We start from the raw sequence: 13,752 nt of genomic DNA, 5'->3' as shown, positions 1-13,752 counted from the left end.
CTGGAGAACACGTGAAAGGAGAAAGCCAAAGACCAGAACGCTTGCCTGGAACTGGAGAACACGTGAAAGGAGAAAGCCAAAGACCAGAAAGCTTGCCTGGAACTGGAGAACACGTGAAAGGAGAAAGCCAAAGACCAGAAAGCTTGCCTGGAACTGGAGAACACGTGAAAGGAGAAAGCCAAAGACCAGAACGCGTGCCTGGACCTGGAGAACACGTGAAAGGAGAAAGCCAAAGACCAGAACGCTTGCCTGGACCTGGAGAACACGTGAAAGGAGAAAGCCAAAGACCAGAAAGCTTGCCTGGAACTGGAGAACACGTGAAAGGAGAAAGCCAAAGACCAGAACGCGTGCCTGGACCTGGAGAACACGTGAAAGGAGAAAGCCAAAGACCAGAAAGCGTGCCTGGAACTGGAGAACACGTGAAAGGAGAAAGCCAAAGACCAGAACGCGTGCCTGGACCTGGAGAACACGTGAAAGGAGAAAGCCAAAGACCAGAACGCGTGCCTGGACCTGGAGAACACGTGAAAGGAGAAAGCCAAAGACCAGAACGCGTGCCTGGACCTGGAGAACACGTGAAAGGAGAAAGCCAAAGACCAGAAAGCTTGCCTGGAACTGGAGAACACGTGAAAGGAGAAAGCCAAAGACCAGAACGTGTGCCTGGAACTGGAGAACACGTGAAAGGAGGAAGCCAAAGACCAGAAAGCTTGCCTGGAACTGGAGAACACGTGAAAGGAGGAAGCCAAAGACCAGAAAGCGTGCCTGGAACTGGAGAACACGTGAAAGGAGGAAGCCAAAGACCAGAAAGCTTGCCTGGACCTGGAGAACACGTGAAAGGAGAAAGCCAAAGACCAGAAAGCTTGCCTGGACCTGGAGAACACGTGAAAGGAGAAAGCCAAAGACCAGAACGCGTGCCTGGACCTGGAGAACACGTGAAAGGAGAAAGCCAAAGACCAGAAAGCTTGCCTGGAACTGGAGAACACGTGAAAGGAGAAAGCCAAAGACCAGAAAGCTTGCCTGGAACTGGAGAACACGTGAAAGGAGGAAGCCAAAGACCAGAAAGCTTGCCTGGACCTGGAGAACACGTGAAAGGAGAAAGCCAAAGACCAGAAAGCTTGCCTGGACCTGGAGAACACGTGAAAGGAGAAAGCCAAAGACCAGAAAGCGTGCCTGGACCTGGAGAACACGTGAAAGGAGAAAGCCAAAGACCAGAACGCGTGCCTGGACCTGGAGAACACGTGAAAGGAGAAAGCCAAAGACCAGAACGCGTGCCTGGAAGTGGAGAACACGTGAAAGGAGAAAGCCAAAGACCAGAACGCGTGCCTGGACCTGGAGAACACGTGAAAGGAGAAAGCCAAAGACCAGAACGCGTGCCTGGACCTGGAGAACACGTGAAAGGAGAAAGCCAAAGACCAGAACGCGTGCCTGGAAGTGGAGAACACGTGAAAGGAGAAAGCCAAAGACCAGAACGCGTGCCTGGACCTGGAGAACACGTGAAAGGAGAAAGCCAAAGACCAGAACGCGTGCCTGGAAGTGGAGAACACGTGAAAGGAGAAAGCCAAAGACCAGAACGCGTGCCTGGACCTGGAGAACACGTGAAAGGAGAAAGCCAAAGACCAGAACGCGTGCCTGGACCTGGAGAACACGTGAAAGGAGAAAGCCAAAGACCAGAACGCGTGCCTGGAAGTGGAGAACACGTGAAAGGAGAAAGCCAAAGACCAGAACGCGTGCCTGGAAGTGGAGAACACGTGAAAGGAGAAAGCCAAAGACCAGAACGCGTGCCTGGACCTGGAGAACACGTGAAAGGAGAAAGCCAAAGACCAGAACGCGTGCCTGGAAGTGGAGAACACGTGAAAGGAGAAAGCCAAAGACCAGAACGCGTGCCTGGACCTGGAGAACACGTGAAAGGAGAAAGCCAAAGACCAGAACGCGTGCCTGGACCTGGAGAACACGTGAAAGGAGAAAGCCAAAGACCAGAAAGCTTGCCTGGACCTGGAGAACACGTGAAAGGAGAAAGCCAAAGACCAGAAAGCTTGCCTGGACCTGGAGAACACGTGAAAGGAGAAAGCCAAAGACCAGAAAGCTTGCCTGGAACTGGAGAACACGTGAAAGGAGAAAGCCAAAGACCAGAAAGCTTGCCTGGTCCTGGAGAACACGTGAAAGGAGAAAGCCAAAGACCAGAAAGCGTGCCTGGACCTGGAGAACAGGTGAAAGGAGAAAGCCAAAGACCAGAAAGCTTGCCTGGACCTGGAGAACACGTGATAGGAGAAAGCCAAAGACCAGAAAGCGTGCCTGGACCTGGAGAAAACATGAAAGGAGAAAGCCAAAGACCAGAAAGCTTGCCTGGACCTGGAGAACACGTGAAAGGAGAAAGCCAAAGACCAGAAAGCTTGCCTGGACCTGGAGAACACGTGAAAGGAGAAAGCCAAAGACCAGAAAGCTTGCCTGGACCTGGAGAACACGTTGAAGGAGAAAGCCAAAGACCAGAAAGCTTGCCTGGACCTGGAGAACACGTGAAAGGAGAAAGCCAAAGACCAGAAAGCTTGCCTGGACCTGGAGAACACGTGAAAGGAGAAAGCCAAAGACCAGAAAGCTTGCCTGGACCTGGAGAACACGTGAAAGGAGAAAGCCAAAGACCAGAAAGCTTGCCTGGAACTGGAGAACACGTGAAAGGAGAAAGCCAAAGACCAGAAAGCGTGCCTGGAAGTGGAGAACACGTGAAAGGAGAAAGCCAAAGACCAGAACGCGTGCCTGGAAGTGGAGAACACGTGAAAGGAGAAAGCCAAAGACCAGAAAGCGTGCCAGGAAGTGGAGAACACGTGAAAGGAGAAAGCCAAAGACCAGAACGCGTGCCTGGACCTGGAGAACACATGAAAGGAGAAAGCCAAAGACCAGAACGCGTGCCTGGACCTGGAGAACACGTGAAAGGAGAAAGCCAAAGACCAGAAAGCTTGCCTGGACCTGGAGAACACGTGAAAGGAGAAAGCCAAAGACCAGAAAGCTTGCCTGGAACTGGAGAACACGTGAAAGGAGAAAGCCAAAGACCAGAAAGCTTGCCTGGAACTGGAGAACACGTGAAAGGAGAAAGCCAAAGACCAGAACGCGTGCCTGGAAGTGGAGAACACGTGAAAGGAGAAAGCCAAAGACCAGAACGCGTGCCTGGACCTGGAGAACACGTGAAAGGAGAAAGCCAAAGACCAGAACGCGTGCCTGGAAGTGGAGAACACGTGAAAGGAGAAAGCCAAAGACCAGAACGCGTGCCTGGACCTGGAGAACACGTGAAAGGAGAAAGCCAAAGACCAGAACGCGTGCCTGGACCTGGAGAACACGTGAAAGGAGAAAGCCAAAGACCAGAAAGCTTGCCTGGACCTGGAGAACACGTGAAAGGAGAAAGCCAAAGACCAGAAAGCTTGCCTGGAACTGGAGAACACGTGAAAGGAGAAAGCCAAAGACCAGAAAGCTTGCCTGGACCTGGAGAACACGTGAAAGGAGAAAGCCAAAGACCAGAAAGCGTGCCTGGAACTGGAGAACACGTGAAAGGAGAAAGCCAAAGACCAGAAAGCGTGCCTGGAACTGGAGAACACGTGAAAGGAGAAAGCCAAAGACCAGAACGCGTGCCTGGACCTGGAGAACACGTGAAAGGAGAAAGCCAAAGACCAGAAAGCGTGCCCGGAACAGGAGAACACGTGAAAGGAGAAAGCCAAAGACCAGAAAGCTTGCCTGGACCTGGAGAACACGTGAAAGGAGAAAGCCAAAGACCAGAACGCGTGCCTGGACCTGGAGAACACGTGAAAGGAGAAAGCCAAAGACCAGAAAGCGTGCCTGGACCTGGAGAACACGTGAAAGGAGAAAGCCAAAGACCAGAAAGCGTGCCCGGAACAGGAGAACACGTGAAAGGAGAAAGCCAAAGACCAGAACGCGTGCCTGGACCTGGAGAACACGTGAAAGGAGAAAGCCAAAGACCAGAAAGCGTGCCTGGAAGTGGAGAACACGTGAAAGGAGAAAGCCAAAGACCAGAACGCGTGCCTGGACCTGGAGAACACGTGAAAGGAGAAAGCCAAAGACCAGAACGCGTGCCTGGACCTGGAGAACACGTGAAAGGAGAAAGCCAAAGACCAGAAAGCTTGCCTGGAACTGGAGAACACGTGAAAGGAGAAAGCCAAAGACCAGAAAGCTTGCCTGGACCTGGAGAACACGTGAAAGGAGAAAGCCAAAGACCAGAAAGCGTGCCTGGAACTGGAGAACACGTGAAAGGAGAAAGCCAAAGACCAGAAAGCGTGCCTGGAACTGGAGAACATGTGAAAGGAGAAAGCCAAAGACCAGAACGCGTGCCTGGACCTGGAGAACACGTGAAAGGAGAAAGCCAAAGACCAGAAAGCGTGCCCGGAACATGAGAACACGTGAAAGGAGAAAGCCAAAGACCAGAAAGCTTGCCTGGACCTGGAGAACACGTGAAAGGAAAAAAGCCAAAGACCAGAACGCGTGCCTGGACCTGGAGAACACATGAAAGGAGAAAGCCAAAGACCAGAACGCGTGCCTGGACCTGGAGAACACGTGAAAGGAGAAAGCCAAAGACCAGAAAGCGTGCCTGGACCTGGAGAACACGTGAAAGGAGAAAGCCAAAGACAGAAAGCTTGCCTGGAACTGGAGAACACGTGAAAGGAGAAAGCCAAAGACCAGAAAGCGTGCCTGGACCTGGAGAACACGTGAAAGGAGAAAGCCAAAGACCAGAAAGCGTGCCTGGAACTGGAGAACACGTGAAAGGAGAAAGCCAAAGACCAGAAAGCGTGCCCGGAACTGGAGAACACGTGAAAGGAGAAAGCCAAAGACCAGAAAGCGTGCCCGGACCTGGAGAACACGTGAAAGGAGAAAGCCAAAGACCAGAAAGCTTGCCCGGAACTGGAGAACACGTGAAAGGAGAAAGCCAAAGACCAGAAAGCTTGCCCGGAACTGGAGAACACGTGAAAGGAGAAAGCCAAAGACCAGAAAGCGTGCCTGGACCTGGAGAACACGTGAAAGGAGAAAGCCAAAGACCAGAAAGCTTGCCCGGAACTGGAGAACACGTGAAAGGAGAAAGCCAAAGACCAGAAAGCTTGCCCGGAACTGGAGAACACGTGAAAGGAGAAAGCCAAAGACCAGAAAGCTTGCCCGGACCTGGAGAACACGTGAAAGGAGAAAGCCAAAGACCAGAAAGCTTGCCCGGAACTGGAGAACACGTGAAAGGAGAAAGCCAAAGACCAGAAAGCGTGCCCGGAACTGGAGAACACGTGGAAGGAGAAAGCCAAAGACCAGAAAGCTTGCCCGGAACTGGAGAACACGTGAAAGGAGAAAGCCAAAGACCAGAAAGCTTGCCCGGAACTGGAGAACACGTGAAAGGAGAAAGCCAAAGACCAGAAAGCTTGCCCGGAACTGGAGAACACGTGAAAGGAGAAATCCAAAGACCAGAAAGCTTGCCCGGAACTGGAGAACACGTGAAAGGAGAAAGCCAAAGACCAGAAAGCTTGCCCGGACCTGGAGAACACGTGAAAGGAGAAAGCCAAAGACCAGAAAGCTTGCCCGGAACTGGAGAACACGTGAAAGGAGAAAGCCAAAGACCAGAAAGCGTGCCCGGAACTGGAGAACACGTGAAAGGAGGAAGCCAAAGACCAGAAAGCGTGCCCGGAAGTGGAGAACACGTGAAAGGAGAAAGCCAAAGACCAGAAAGCGTGCCCGGAACTGGAGAACACGTGAAAAGAGAAAGCCAAAGACCAGAAAGCGTGCCCGGACCTGGAGAACACGTGAAAGGAGGAAGCCAAAGACGAGAAAGCGTGCCCGGACCTGGAGAACACGTGAAAGGAGAAAGCCAAAGACCAGAAAGCGTGCCCGGAACTGGAGAACACGTGAAAGGAGAAAGCCAAAGACCAGAAAGCGTGCCCGGAACTGGAGAACACGTGAAAGGAGAAAGCCAAAGACCAGAAAGCGTGCCCGGAACTGGAGAACACGTGAAAGGAGGAAGCCAAAGACCAGAAAGCTTGCCCGGAACTGGAGAACACGTGAAAGGAGAAAGCCAAAGACCAGAAAGCGTGCCCGGAACTGGAGAACACGTGAAAGGAGAAAGCCAAAGACCAGAAAGCTTGCCCGGAACTGGAGAACACGTGAAAGGAGAAAGCCAAAGACCAGAAAGCGTGCCCGGAACTGGAGAACACGTGAAAGGAGAAAGCCAAAGACCAGAAAGCTTGCCCGGAACTGGAGAACACGTGAAAGGAGAAAGCCAAAGACCAGAAAGCTTGCCCGGAACTGGAGAACACGTGAAAGGAGAAAGCCAAAGACCAGAAAGCTTGCCCGGAACTGGAGAACACGTGAAAGGAGAAAGCCAAAGACCAGAAAGCTTGCCCGGAACTGGAGAACACGTGAAAGGAGAAAGCCAAAGACCAGAAAGCGTGCCCGGACCTGGAGAACACGTGAAAGGAGAAAGCCAAAGACCAGAAAGCGTGCCCGGAACTGGAGAACACGTGAAAGGAGAAAGCCAAAGACCAGAAAGCTTGCCCGGAACTGGAGAACACGTGAAAGGAGAAAGCCAAAGAACAGAAAGCTTGCCCGGAACTGGAGAACACGTGAAAGGAGAAAGCCAAAGACCAGAAAGCTTGCCCGGAACTGGAGAACACGTGAAAGGAGAAAGCCAAAGACCAGAAAGCTTGCCTGGAACTGGAGAACACGTGAAAGGAGAAAGCCAAAGACCAGAAAGCGTGCCTGGAACTGGAGAACACGTGAAAGGAGAAAGCCAAAGACCAGAAAGCGAGCCTGGAAGTGGAGAACACGTAAAAGGAGAAAGCCAAAGACCAGAAAGCGAGCCTGGAACTGGAGAACACGTGAAAGGAGAAAGCCAAAGACCAGAAAGCGTGCCTGGACCTGGAGAACACGTGAAAGGAGAAAGCCAAAGACCAGAAAGCTTGCCTGGAACTGGAGAACACGTGAAAGGAGAAAGCCAAAGACCAGAAAGCTTGCCTGGAACTGGAGAACACGTGAAAGGAGAAAGCCAAAGACCAGAAAAGCGTGCCTGGACCTGGAGAACACGTGAAAGGAGAAAGCCAAAGACCAGAAAGCTTGCCTGGAACTGGAGAACACGTGAAAGGAGAAAGCCAAAGACCAGAAAGCTTGCCTGGAACTGGAGAACACGTGAAAGGAGAAAGCCAAAGACCAGAAAGCGTGCCTGGAACTGGAGAACACGTGAAAGGAGAAAGCCAAGACCAGAAAGCTTGCCTGGAACTGGAGAACACGTGAAAGGAGAAAGCCAAAGACCAGAAAGCGAGCCTGGAACTGGAGAACACGTGAAAGGAGAAAGCCAAAGACCAGAAAGCTTGCCTGGACCTGGAGAACACGTGAAAGGAGAAAGCCAAAGACCAGAAAGCTTGCCTGGAACTGGAGAACACGTGAAAGGAGAAAGCCAAAGACCAGAAAGCTTGCCTGGAACTGGAGAACACGTGAAAGGAGAAAGCCAAAGACCAGAACGCGTGCCTGGAACTGGAGAAGACATGAAAGGAGAAAGCCAAAGACCAGAAAGCTTGCCTGGAACTGGAGAAGACGTGAAAGGAGAAAGCCAAAGACCAGAAAGCTTGCCTGGAACTGGAGAACACGTGAAAGGAGAAAGCCAAAGACCAGAAAGCTTGCCTGGAACTGGAGAAGACGTGAAAGGAGAAAGCCAAAGACCAGAAAGCTTGCCTGGACCTGGAGAACACGTGAAAGGAGAAAGCCAAAGACCAGAAAGCTTGCCTGGAACTGGAGAAGACGTGAAAGGAGAAAGCCAAAGACCAGAAAGCTTGCCTGGAACTGGAGAAGACATGAAAGGAGAAAGCCAAAGACCAGAAAGCTTGCCTGGAACTGGAGAAGACGTGAAAGGAGAAAGCCAAAGACCAGAAAGCTTGCCTGGAACTGGAGAACACGTGAAAGGAGAAAGCCAAAGACCAGAAAGCTTGCCTGGAACTGGAGAAGACGTGAAAGGAGAAAGCCAAAGACCAGAAAGCGTGCCTGGTAACCAGAGCAAACATCCAGGAGGAATTGGAAGGACCAAACCCAGGACACCAAAATGCAAGTAAACCTTTATTTTCTGACCTGCTTAAAGAACTGACCCAGCCTAGAAAACAGCAAAATATGTGGTGAGAATCTGCTATATGGGCCTCCTTGGTGGCCCTCTGGACAGTTTTATTAAAGACAAGCTTAAAGCTCCCCCCCACCCCCCCAGCATGTGAAGGCTTTGATTCCTACCTCAGGAAGCCCTCAGTATGACCTGGCACTCAGAGCTGGGAACCGGTATGAAAAGGTGAGGGACACCCCAGAGCGGAAGGGTCTCCCTGCAAGGATCCTCTCTCAGAACACAGTGAGGACAGTGAATGCGCATTTTACATCTGAGGACACTGAGGCCTGCGCGGTGAGCACCTGCTTGCAGAGGTCCTGCCTGGTCCTGGAAGAACTGTGGGCTGTGCTGGACTCCGAGGGATTCTGGACTGCAGCCTGGAAAGCAGCGGTGCGACTCCCGCTGGCTGATGGCCGCACACAGCACCTGCCTATCAGCTTCATGAGTGGAAGGGAGAAAGGCTCCTGTTTCTACCCTGGGCAGATTAAAAAATGTGGCTCTACAGAGCACTTCAACTCAACCTGCAAATATGTAAAGTGTGGGAGATATGAACAGACTGTCCACACCAGTGCTGAGTGCACTGAGTGAGTGAAATGCATCCTGTGGGGGGGGGGGGGACGGCTGCATGAATGTGCATTGTCCTCGGGCATATCACAACTGCCTCCTCACACCGAATGACCCCCAGGAGGAAGTCCCTGGTGAGAGGCAGAAACTCATTTCTCATCTCCCCAAAACAGGCCTGTGCCATAAAGGGCAGGCAGATTGCTAATAATCTGGCTTGTGCGCGGGAATTTGTAGCCCTGGGAACGAAAAGAGGAACTCCTTTTTTCCTGCCGAGTCTTGATAAGGAAAAAGCTTTGACCGCGTTGATACCATGGCTACCTTTTTGAGACTTCGAAACACTATGGTATCCCCAGAACATTTGTAAAATGGTTGTCCTGCCTGTATCCCTCTACTTGTGGGTCCCTATTGTCGATGGGTGGCTATGAGAGGGCTAAATGACCCAGTGAGGTGTTAGGCAAGGTTGCCCAGTCAGTGCCTTACTGTATGTCTTTTCCATAGACCCTTTGCTGAGGGCGGTACAGATTAATAAGGCCATCCAGGGGATTCCTGTTCACCCGGGAGAGAAGACATCTGCAGGTGCCTTTAAGATGACGGCATACGCAGATGACATCACTTGCTTTGTCCCAAGTGCCAGATCTGAGAAAGCCCTATGGAGGACATTAGAAAAGAGTGAAACGGTGTCAAATTCTAAAGTGAACACAGAAAGGTCCAATGCCATGTGGGTAGGCTCTGAGGAAATCAAATTCTCACTCAGAGAGGGGATCCAGGGACAGCCTGAAACCTCAGTGCTAGGGGTCTCCTTCAGCCCATAGAAACTGGGAGAAGTAAAATGAGAGATGGGAGCAGTGAGTGGCCAGATGGAAGAATATTAAACACCCACCTAGTGTTCAAGTTCAAATTTTACTCTTAACTTTGTTTGTGTATCTAAGTTTTGTATTTCCACTTCCTCTAAACTTGGTGGGCCGACTGAATGACCTATTCTGTGAGATGCTCTGAAGGTATAAAATCCAAATGGTGCTGAGGAACATTGTCTGTTTGCCTAAAAACCGGGAGGGCTTAAGCAGGATAAACCCTGTGCTGTTTTGTGCCATGATCTGTTTACTTTAATTTGCATATGTGTCTGAGTTTTGGGTCATGTCAATGGCAACACATCTTGTTTAGATGGCCCATGCCCTTAACCCCAGCAGGGACAGAAGGATACAGGACGGCGTCAGCCAGTGTACGAGGCCGTTGCCTTTCCCACATGCAAGCACTCATTCGCTTCACAACATCCTGGCTCATCACGGTTGATGTCGTGGTATCGCTCTCCAGGACAGTGTTCTATGAGCTTGTGTTACGGCGGTCATGCTACACTGACCTTGCCATGCTTCCGTGTCCTCGCGAGTATTAGCTGAGGTACTCCAAAAGCTGGGAGGCCGCAGGATCCCACGGTCAGTGTGGGACTTCTTATGACTGTCGGTTCCAGGGCATCTCAGTGTCCGTGCCAACATTACGTTAAGAGTTAATATGGGCAATAGCTGTCTTCTCTGGACCTGTACCACACAGAAAGAAACTGTAGAGCATCTGTTTGTTAGCTGCCCATTTGGTAATGCAGTGTGGGCAGAGGCCACAAAACAATTACAGATATGCTTTCGCTCAAGCTCCGTGGACAGATTGTATGGGATAGGTTAGGGCCCAGACAGCTTTCATTGGCTCGCACTCTTTGGCTAATCACCACCATCATAAAGCACAAGATATGACTAGCAAGATGTGCCCTAGTTCTGAGAAAAATTCACACCCCAATCATGGAGATGGTGGCCACAATAACTTGTACGATCTGGGAAATCAGGGATAATGAAAAAGAATATTATGCCCCACAAGTTTGGACAGTTTTCTGGGCAAACCTGGCTGTAAGATCCTGCTGTTAAATGTAACGATCAGGCCGATTTCAGTAAACGTTGTGCACGATTCAGGGGGGAAGAAGAAGCAAATGAGGGCCCACGGTAAAAAGAGGCACTAGGGACACTAGCGCGTCCCTAGCACCTCCTTTTTGACAGGAGCAGCGGCTGTCAGCGGGTTTGACAGCCGCCGCTCAATTTTTCAGGCATCGGTTCTCAAACCCACTGACAGACACGGGTTCAGAAACCGGACGCCGGCAAAATTGAGCGTCTGTCTTCCGACCCACGGGCTGATTTTAAATTTTTTTTTTTTAATTAGCATTTTTTTTTTTTTTGGGGCCTCCGACTTAATATCGCTATGATATTAAGTCGGCAGGTGTACAGAAAAGCAGTTTTTTCTGCTTTTCTGTACACTTCCCTGGTGCCGGCCGAAATTAGTGCCTACCTATGGGCAGGCGTTAATTTCTGAAAGTAAAATGTACGGCTTGGCTGCACATTTTGCTTTCTGTATTGTGTGGAAACGTCTAATAGGCCCATCGACATGCATTTACATGTTGCGGGCGCTATTAGTTTCGGGGGGGGGGGGAGGGGGTTGGTCGCGCGATTTCTCGATGCGCTATTACCCCTTACTGTATAAGGGGTAAAGCTAGTGCGTCGAAAACGCGCGTCCAAACCCAGGCTAACAGTGCGCTCCACCGGATTTGGACGCCACTGTACTGTATTGGCCCGAATGTGATGTAAATGTACATTTGTGCTGTCAAAAACACTGTAAATATTGTACATACGTAGATATTTTGTCGTTTACCCTGCTCTTCCAGTCCCGAGACCCACACCCAGCCCTTCCAAGGCACTTCATCTCCAAAGACTGAATTACTTCAGAAAACGCAGTACCGTTGCACATTCTTGACGGTGTGCTTCATCAACACATCTTATCGTCTGCAAATTTTAACCAGCGCGGTTTTCTACCTTCTATCAGAAGGTCTTAGAGCAGACCTCACCTTACATACCATGAGAGAGCGCAGGATTTGAGCTGCTATTGGACAGATCTAGTTTGAGTAATATATGCATTCCCAGAGGCGATTTATTTTCAGAAAACAAAAGGTATGGGGGTCAGAGCCAGCGGGAGCATCCAGCTGCCACGGGGAAAAGGGAACAGTGTGCCACATTTCAAAAAGGTTCTAGGTCAGCGACCCGAGGTGACCTGGCAGAGATTCAGCACCGGGCAGTCAGGCTGCATGGGTGTGTAGAATGAAATCACCACTTTTCCATTCTAACCCTCTCACGGGCTTTCCAGTCAGCTGTCAGGCCTCCTGCTTGGCCCGGCTGGAGAGCCGAGTGTTTCAGCCCGAGTCTAAGCCCATCTCACAGCCAACACGGAAATAAGCGAGCACAGAGTGGCCAAATGTTTGTGGTGTCAGACTGCTATGGAGTAGTCATCTGGGACTGATCTGCAGCTTGGAAATCCATTGGTCTGGGAATGGTTTATTACAAGAGGTAGGAAGTGGTACCTGTTATTGAGACCAGCACACAGGTCGGGATCCCTAGGGGTTCCCCATTAATGTTAATGTCCCTTGTAAAGGACTGTAATTGTTCTAAAGCCATCCCTCTGAGCCTGGAAATGAAGCGTTCCCCGAGGGGATGGAGAGAAGGCAGCCTACAAGGAGGAGGCAATCGCAGGGGCTCTCCTCTATGAGAGAGAGAGAGAAAAAAAATCTCAGCTCTAGGAACAAGGGGAAAAAAACCCCTTTCATTGATAGAGGGGGTTCACTGCAGCACCTCCAGAGGTTTTCTGGGATCTTATGGCGAGCAGCCCGCTGCATATCAAGGAGATGAAGGAAGAGCGAGACTGGGAGTAACCCAACCCATGTTGTACTTGCAGGGCACCCATCAGGTCTCAACAATTTCCAGGACGGGAGACTTTCCTGCAGCGTGAGGACAGGTCTAAGAGCCACAATCTGCAGGTAAATAGCCCATGAGGCAGAAAAGCCTGCTTGCACATTGCACCACACAGACTTTACTGAGAGCTTTCAAAGTGCACCTACCTGTTCAAAACCTGGTTTTATGCACATACATGGCTTTGAAAATTATCCCCAATAAGAGGAGGCTTAGCAATGCCGATAATTTAGGATCAGGAGAGAGCTTTTCTCTCCTTGCTACTTTTTTATTGCTACAGTAAACAATGATTGATGAATGAGCAAAGAGCAAAAATTAAATGTGATGATGTGGCTGCCATTAAACGGTCCCGTAGGCAGCTCACTGCCTCAGGCTCCGCTTGTGCAGGCTCCAGACAGGGCTGTTTACACAAAGCACGCACGGGTTTTCCATCTTATTGCCAAAATACAGACTGACCTGCACATGTAGAGCTATGCACACTCTGGTGCGAAGTCTTGTGCAGTACAGAGCCATAGTAGAGGCGTTCACGCTCTGGGGGTGAAGGAAAGCTACGGCAGCTGTGTGCAAGCTGGTGAGGTTTGCAGCACAGAGCCACAGCAGGGGGTGTGCACACTCTGGTGCAAAGATCTGCCACCACTGTAGTGCAAAGGCCTGCCAGCAAATAGCCATGGCAGGAGTGTTCACACTGGTGAGACCTACCAGCAAGGCCTGCTAGGCCTGTGCGTAGGGTGGCAAAATTTGGGGGGGGGGGGGGAACACCATATTTCTTTGACAGCCCCCCGCCCTGCAATCCTGCCCCAGATCTTGAAAGGCGGGTCCCTTCTACTGCTACTGCCAGTGCCTCCCTCCCCTCCAGGCCTCAGCTCCAACGGCAATTCTCAAAGTACGGTGAGCCCAGGCTTAGTCCCCATGCCCACTGCACTATAAGGATCACCGCTGGAGCTGAGGGCACCCCATATACCCTGGAGTCTGCCAGGGAGAGGGTGGGGGGGGGGGGGGGGGAAACGATGTGGCACTGGCACAGAATCAGGGCTTAGGGGCAGTGGCCAACTAAATCCGCCCCTGCTGTCAACATACGGCTCCAGCAGGCCATGCACACTCTAGTAGTACAAAGAGCCATGGCAGGGGCGTGCACAATCTAGTGGTATGAAAATGAGAGAAAGCAGCACATGATGGCATTCCAGAGTGACACACTACTACACCCGAATGTTGTGCAATAATTTACGGTGAATGCTGCAGAGCACATTCCTTCAAAAGCAATTAATCTACTTCTGACCACAGATTACTCAGCTCCAGAGGACACCTGGTAAG

General features: G+C 51.0%; 1 protein-coding gene across 2 annotated transcripts in view; it reads right to left on the bottom strand.

Moving 5' to 3' along the window:
* Positions 1–13,752, bottom strand: part of LOC115092869 (PH and SEC7 domain-containing protein 4-like) — a 138,185-nt gene that overhangs the window by 118,284 nt on the left and 6,149 nt on the right. Inside the window, exon 2 of one of the 2 annotated variants that reach the window (XM_029604247.1) lies at positions 10,029–10,203. The exons of the other annotated variant lie outside the window; for it this stretch is intronic. The gene's annotated coding sequence lies outside the window, so the exon portion shown is untranslated. The remainder of the gene's footprint in view (positions 1–10,028; positions 10,204–13,752) is intronic. 2 annotated transcript variants of the gene reach the window in all.

The sequence above is a fragment of the Rhinatrema bivittatum genome, chromosome 5 (assembly GCF_901001135.1).
Source record: "Rhinatrema bivittatum chromosome 5, aRhiBiv1.1, whole genome shotgun sequence".
Taxonomy (NCBI): domain Eukaryota; kingdom Metazoa; phylum Chordata; class Amphibia; order Gymnophiona; family Rhinatrematidae; genus Rhinatrema; species Rhinatrema bivittatum.
This window is presented reverse-complemented; position numbering and strand designations above follow the sequence as displayed.